Source organism: Arachis hypogaea, chromosome 19, assembly GCF_003086295.3.
Source record: "Arachis hypogaea cultivar Tifrunner chromosome 19, arahy.Tifrunner.gnm2.J5K5, whole genome shotgun sequence".
Taxonomy (NCBI): Eukaryota; Viridiplantae; Streptophyta; class Magnoliopsida; order Fabales; family Fabaceae; genus Arachis; species Arachis hypogaea.
In genome coordinates, this window is record NC_092054.1 from 58534151 (window position 1) to 58541537 (window position 7387).

The 7387-nt window shown below is 40.2% G+C and overlaps 1 non-coding gene across 1 annotated transcript; it reads left to right on the plus strand.

Moving 5' to 3' along the window:
• Positions 1-3378: 3378 nt before the first annotated feature.
• LOC112781553 (small nucleolar RNA R71) lies at positions 3379-3486 on the plus strand. Its single transcript, XR_003192325.1, has one exon. It is a non-coding gene; the product is annotated as a small nucleolar RNA R71 (small nucleolar RNA).
• Positions 3487-7387: the final 3901 nt, after the last annotated feature.

The window sequence follows — 7387 nt, forward strand, 5'->3', positions numbered from 1 at the left end:
CCATGAAGTCAATGCCCCAAACATAAAAAATTTCACAGAAGAGCATATATTGTTGAGGCATCTCATCCCTCCTGGATATATTACCAAATTTCTGGCATGGAGGGGGCAGGATTTACAAAACTCAGCAACGTCTCTAAAAAGAGTAGGCCACCAGAATCCGCAGTCTAAGATCTTTCTAGCTGTTCTTTGAGGGCCAAAATGTCCTCCATTTTCAGATGAGTGACAGGCCTCTAAAATGGACTGGAATTCTGATTGAGGCACACAACGTCTAATTATCTGGTCAGCGCCACATCTCCATAAATATGGGTCATCCCATATATAATATTTAGACTCGCTTTTCAGCTTGTCTCTTTGATGTTTAGAGAAATTTGGAGGAAATGTGCGGCTAACTAGATAATTAGCAACAGGTGCATACCAAGGGGTTACCTCAGATACTACTTGCAGGTTATCAAAAGGAAAATTATCATCTATAGGAGTAGAGTCATCCTTAATATGTTCAAGGCGACTCAACTAGTCTGCTACTAAATTTTGATTACCACTCCTATCCTTTATTTCTAAATCAAATTCTTGTAACAGCAGTATCCAACGTATAAGTTTTGGTTTGGATTCCTTTTTAGCTAATAGATACTTTAGAGCTGCATGGTCCGAATACACTACTACTCTAGTACCAAGTAAATAAGCTCGGAATTTATCCAGAGCAAAAACAATAGCAAGAAGCTCTTTCTCAGTAGTAGTATAATTGGACTGGGCAGTGTTTAAAGTCTTAGACGCATAGGCAATAACAAAAGGATCCTTACCTTCACACTGAGCCAGCGCTACTCCTACTGCATGGTTGGAAGCATCGCACATGATTTTAAACGGCTGGCTCCAGTCTGGTCCTCTCACAATTGGGGCTTGCGTTAGAGCAGTCTTCAGCTTATCAAATGCTTGTTTGCAATCCTCACTGAACTCGAACTCGATATCCTTCTGCAGTATTCTGGATAAGGGAAGTGCCACCTTACTAAAGTCCTTAATAAATCTCCGGTAGAAACGGGTAGCTTGGTTGAGACGCCTGTAATCAATGCAGACTCTCCAAGCATTCTGAACTCTAGTTGCTATGAGCTCTCCATGCTCACTCTTCACTGTAGTGACTCCAGATTTCTTGGGCACCACTTGTACTGGGCTTACCCATTCACTGTCTGAAAATGGGATATATGATACCTGCTTCTAATAGTCTGGTCACTTCCTTTTTGACAACTTCCAAGATGGTGGGATTCAATCTTCTTTGGGGTTGACGGACAGGTCTTGCTCCCTCTTCTAGAAATATTCTGTGCTCACATACTTGAGGGTTGATTCCCACTATGTCTGTCAAACTCCACCCAATTGCCTTCTTATGCTTCCTCAGTACATCAAGTAACTGCTCCTCTTGTTGAGAAGTCAGTTCTCTTGCAATAATAACCGGAAGCTTCTGCTCATCCTCAAGATAAGCATATTTGAGATGTGGAGGGAGAGGTTTCAATTCTAACTTTTGATCATGGGCAGGCTCTGGATTATCTGGAGCTTGTGAAAATGGCGAAGTGCCCTCACTGTCAGTTAAGAGGGTCCCCATACTGGGACCTTGTCCAGTGTGCCTCTCTTCAAACTCTTCCTCTTGAATTTCAGCCACACTTTCGTCTATGACATCACACTGGAAGATAGAACGATCTTCTGGGGGGTTGTCAATGACTCCATTCAGATTGAAGATTACTATGCGGCCATCTATTTCAAAGGAGTATGTTCCTGAAAAAGCATCCAATTTGAATTTTGATGTCTTCAAGAATGGTCTTCCAAGTAGGATTGATGATGGCTTATCTGAATCATTGTGGGGCATCTCCAAGATATAAAAATCAGTGGGAAATTTGAGCCCTTTAATGTTCACCAAAACATCTTCAGTAACTCCAGCCACTGTAATAATGCTTTTATCTGCTAACACAAAACGAGATGCCGACCTTTTTAAGGGAGGGAGCCTTAAGACATCATATATAGACAAAGGCATTATAATGACACATGCTCCTAAATCGCACATGCAATTATAAATTACTACACCACCAATAGTACAACTAACTATGCAAGGACCTGGATCACTACATTTTTCTGGTAATCCTCCCATTAAAGCAGATATAGAACTACCTAAAGGAATAGTTTCTAATTCATTCATTTTGTCTTTATGGATACATAAGTCTTTTAGAAACTTTGCATATTTAGGTACCTGCTGAATAACATCAAAAAGGGGAACAGTTACCTCAACCTTTTTGAATATCTCTACCATTTTAGGATCGGAGTCCAGCTGCTTCCTAGGCTTCCTTGCAAGTTGAGGAAATGGAATGGGAGTGGGGTTTTCTGTGGTGCCTGCGCTTTTTGGTGCTTCCTCCTGTGGTTGAGCTATCTCTTCTTCAGCTACGTCCTGCATATCCTCTTCCTCTTCAACATCTTCGATTTCTACCACCTCTTCAGCTGAGGCGCATTCTGGTGAGCTTGGTTCCTCCTGATGCCTCTCCTGCAGTGTGGTTCCGGACCTCAGGGTGATAGCATTAATGCCTCCCTTTGGATTGGGTAATGGTTGAGAGGGGATTCCAGTGGTGCTTGAAGGTTGGTTACTGGAATTTTGTGCTGATCAAATCTGTGTCATAAAAGCTTGCATAGTAGAGGTGAAACCATTCAGACTGGCATTAATACTATTCATGATGTTACTTTCCATGGTCTGTTGTCTTTTCTCAAAAGATTGCAGTAGGTCTTCAGTAGAAGGTAAAGAAGGATGGGTAAATTGAGAGGTTTGCTGCTGATTGTTCTGTGGTCCTTGGTTCAGCCTCAGGTGAGGTGCTCTGTAAGGTTGATTTTGTTGCCTATTATTGTTATTGTTCCACCTCTGATTTCCCTGATTATCTCTGCCTCCTTTGTTATTGTTGTCCCTCCAATTCTGATTTGAATTGTCCTGCCATCCATGGTTATTATTTCAACTTTGATTGTACCCTTGGTTGGGGCGGTCAAAGAAGTTGTGAGTGGATGCCACCATGTTGTCTTCTTATTGGAGCTGCGAGCATTCATCAGTGTAATGGCTATAATCAGCACAGATTCTGCAAATTCTTTGTGGGACTAGTTGTTGGTTTTGCTGTGGTGGAGGTTGAGCTTGCTGAGCTTGTTGATTCAACTGTATTTGCTTCAGCAAGTTGGTCATTTCACAGATGCTTTGAGTTAGAGCAGCAGTCTCTCTACTAGAAGATACTTCTGCAACAGCTTTTGAACGGCCTTGCTTTTGTCTGTGGTTCCTAGTGGATTCAGCTAAATCATTGATCAATTGCCAAGCTTCATAAGTGGTCTTGTACTTCTTCATAAACCATTGCTGAATAGCAAGATCTTGTCAATCATGTGGTGGGGGCATGCTTCCAGAAGATTATTGAAGCGCTCCCAGTATTCAAAGAGAGTCTCATTGTCATCTTGAACAATTGTGGAGATATCATTCCTTAGCTTATCAGTAACTTCAGATGGAAAGAATTTCTCCAGAAACTCATTTCTGAGTGTATCCCAGTTGGATACATTTGCTAGAGGTTGAGTGTAGTACCACTCTCTTGCCTTTCCCTCAAGAGAAAACGGAAAAGCTTTCAGCAAAATTGAAGTTTCATCAGTGCCATCACGCCTGACAGTAGAACAGGCTGCCTGGAAATCTCTCAAGTGCTTGATAGGCTCATGAGCAGGTAGGCCATGAAACTTGGGCATCAAATTTAGCAGTGCGGGCTTTATTTCAAAATCTGTAGCCATCGCTGGGTGATGCGCTTGAAACGTTTGCATTGTAAAATCAGGGGCTCCTTCCTCCTGGATGGTAACTCTCCTAGCTGCCATGTTTTCTGTACGTAAAACAACCGAATCAGTAGAACGGGGGCTGGTTTCTTCCTCAGATTCGCTTTTAGATCCGCCCTCAGAGCGGGCTAACCGACGCTGTTCTCGCCTTATTCGTGAAATTGTCCTTTCAATTTAAGGATCGAATATTAGCAAGCGCGAATCAGGAAGTGAACGCGTCATTTGACGGAAGAAACATGCAGCTCATAGTAGCAAAATAAAATAAAATGTAAATAAATAAATTCTAATTAATAAAATTAGCACTCTATTGCAACTCCCCGGCAACGGTGCCAAAAATTGATGAGACGCAGAAGCTGGTGAATTAAAAATTATTAAAATGGTTACGTTGCAAGTATAGTTCTTAACTCACTGAAAATCTGCCTATCAATTTAAAAGTATGTCACAGAGAATTTCAATTAAGAATTACTGGGAGTTTTAAGTCCCAGGCCGTCTCCCAACGAGTTGCAGAAAAGTGTGCTATCTTATTAATCAGATGTTCCAAGAAGTTGAGCTAAGTAAATTGGGATGTAAATTGAGGAAATTTAAATAATATGAATAAAAGCCTTGACTGGGAGTTGATTGGTTGGAATTTCTACTATTGATGGAGTGATTGTAAGATTAATTTATAATTAATGGTTGTTCTGTTTGGTTATCCTTTACTAGGTAAGGGAAAGTCAAACAAGTTGGAATGCCAGATTTGTTCACAAGTTGTAACCCACTTAGTTCAAAGGGATTGGCGTTGGTGACAGGATAACAATCTAACAATTAACCCAATTACAAATTTTTCCTTCAATCCTTCTAACTCAAGAGTTCCTTTTAATCAACTCCCCATCAAGTAAAGAAACTACTCACACATTGTAAATAATAAATTCATAGCATATGAAAGGGAATTAAAAGAAGACATGATTATTGGAATTGAAATTGAATTAAAAAGAAATAATCCTTGCATTAATTAATCATAAAAGTATTCAAATAGCAAAATTGAACAAAACAAAGAACATGGAAGAATAGAACCAAGTTGAGAAAACAAACTTGAATGACGAAGTCTTGATGAGGAAATAACTATTCTCAATGTTCCAATGCTAAGACCAATTGAAAATTAAAATTCTAAAACCTAGAGAGAAAAACCTAAGAGAGTAAAACTAGATCTGAAACTGTCTCTGAATGAATGTGTTATTTATTTCTGCATGTTCTCTGACTCTAGTCTGCTGTTCCGGGCCAAAAACTGGGTCGAAATAGGGTCCAAAATCGCCCCCAACGAATTCTGCAGATTGTGCAGATCGCACATGTCACGCGATCGCGTCATCCATGCGACGCGTCATTCGCGCTTTTCCTCGCCACGCGTTCGCGTCGTCCAATCTACCGCGTCGCCAGAGCTTTTCTAATCCGCGCGGCCGCGTGAGCCATGCGGCCGCGTCACTGCGATTTGCTCTCCTTCGCGCGGTCATGTGAGCCATGCGACCGCGTCACTTCTCGCTGGTTATCTCCTCAAATTCTTGTGTTCCTTCAATATTTGCTAGCTTCCTTTCCAATCTCCAACTCATTTATGCCCTATAAAGTCTGAAACACTCAACACACAGATCACGACATCGAATGGAATAAAGGAGAATTAAAAATAAATAATTAAAGTCTCTATGAAGCAGTTTTCAAACATGTAATAAATTCAGGAAGGAAATCTAAATGCATGCTAATTTAATGAATAAGTGGGTAAGAATCATGGTAAAACCACACAATTAAACACAATATAAATCATAAAATAGTGGTTTATCAATGCCACAGAAGTTTATAATGGAATTGGAGTTGTTCGATGTGTGGGGAATTGATTTCATGGGGCCATTCCCCTCTTCATACTCAAACAACTATATATTGGTGGCTGTAGATTATGTGTCAAAGTGGGTAGAAGCCGTAGCCATAGCAACCAATGATAACAAGGTTGTAATGAATTCTTGAGAAAAAATATCTTCAGCCGATTTGGAGTTCCTATAGCCCTTATTAGTGATGGAGGAACACACTTCTGCAATAAGCAAGTTGAAGCACTCCTCCTTAAATATAGAGTTAAGCACAAAGTGGCAACTCCATATCATCCACAGACCAACGAGCAAGCTGAGATTTCAAACAGGGAGCTCAAAAGAATCCTTGAAAAAACTATTGGAAGCTCAAGAAAGGATTGGTTTAAGAAGCTGGACGATGCATTATGGGCCTATAGGACAGCTTTTAAAACACCTATTGGGATGTCTCCATACCAATTGGTGTTTGGAAAGGCTTGTCACTTACCAGTTGAGCTGGAACATAGAGCATTCTGGGCTCTAAGAATGTTGAATTTTGATGATCAAACTGCTGGAGAAAGAAGGTTAATGCAACTCAATGAGCTGGAGGAATTCAGAAATCAAGCTTATGAGAATGCCAAGATTTACAAGGAAAACACAAAGAGGTGGCATGATCAAAAGATAGCAAGGAGAGAGTTCACAGAAGGTCAGAAAGTGCTGCTATACAATTCAAGGCTCAAGTTCTTCCCAGGGAAGCTTAAGTCTGGATGGTCTGGACCCTTCACCATCATCAAGGTGTCTCCCTATGGACATGTAGAGCTCGTGGAGGACAAAACATAGAGAACTTTCACTGTAAATGGCCATAGACTCAAGCATTACTTGGGAGACTCTTTAGAGGAGCAGAGAGTGAGCTACAACCTTAACTAAGAAGGAAGGAACATCAAGCTAGTGACGCTAAAGAAGTGCTGGTTGGGAGGCACCCCAACACCCATATCCTTTTGATTTCTTGCTTTCTAGAAGTAGCTTAAGATTGTTGATTAGGTAGTTTAAAGTTCCAGTTTAATCCTTTTGAGTTTTTTGCTCTCTAGAAGTAGTTGTAAGTGGTAGATTAGGTAGTTTAAATATCAATTTTTAATTGTTTGATAGTTAGTGAATCTCCAAGTTGTTTTCTTTTTCTCTGAAAGTGCAATTTGCTAGATACACTTACTAATGATGAGTGATTAGGCCAAATGACTAGCCAAAGAGCTAAGTTTGGTGTGGCCATTGACCCACTTAACTTAGGCTTACAACCAATTGAAAGAATTAATTTTGAGAGTAAGTCCAGAGATTAAGTTTGGTGTGGCTACCACCATATGAAAATCACATAGCAAGCCTAACATGATTCAAGTTTGAAAGTATTTAATAAATTGGTGGGTGCATAAAAGTTGGTTTTAATGTATTCGGAAGGAATTAGAAGGGAAGGAATGTGAAAGGATTGAAACTATTTAACCCTTATGAACATATTAAAATCTAATGATGAACCAATTTATTAGATACAATGAGATTAAGTTTGGTGTCCCAAGGGACACTCATCAATTGCAATTTAAAGGATTCATAATATAGAGAATGTGAAGGATTTCTTTTGTCATTACCGATGGGGTTTTCGGACTTTATTTTCAGGAGAGAGAATGGGGCCCACATGATTGATAGCTCATTAAGCAAGGAGTCAAAGTGTACTTGCACTTTGGAACTCAACACATGCAGGGAGCAAAGAGGGATAAGGATTGGCG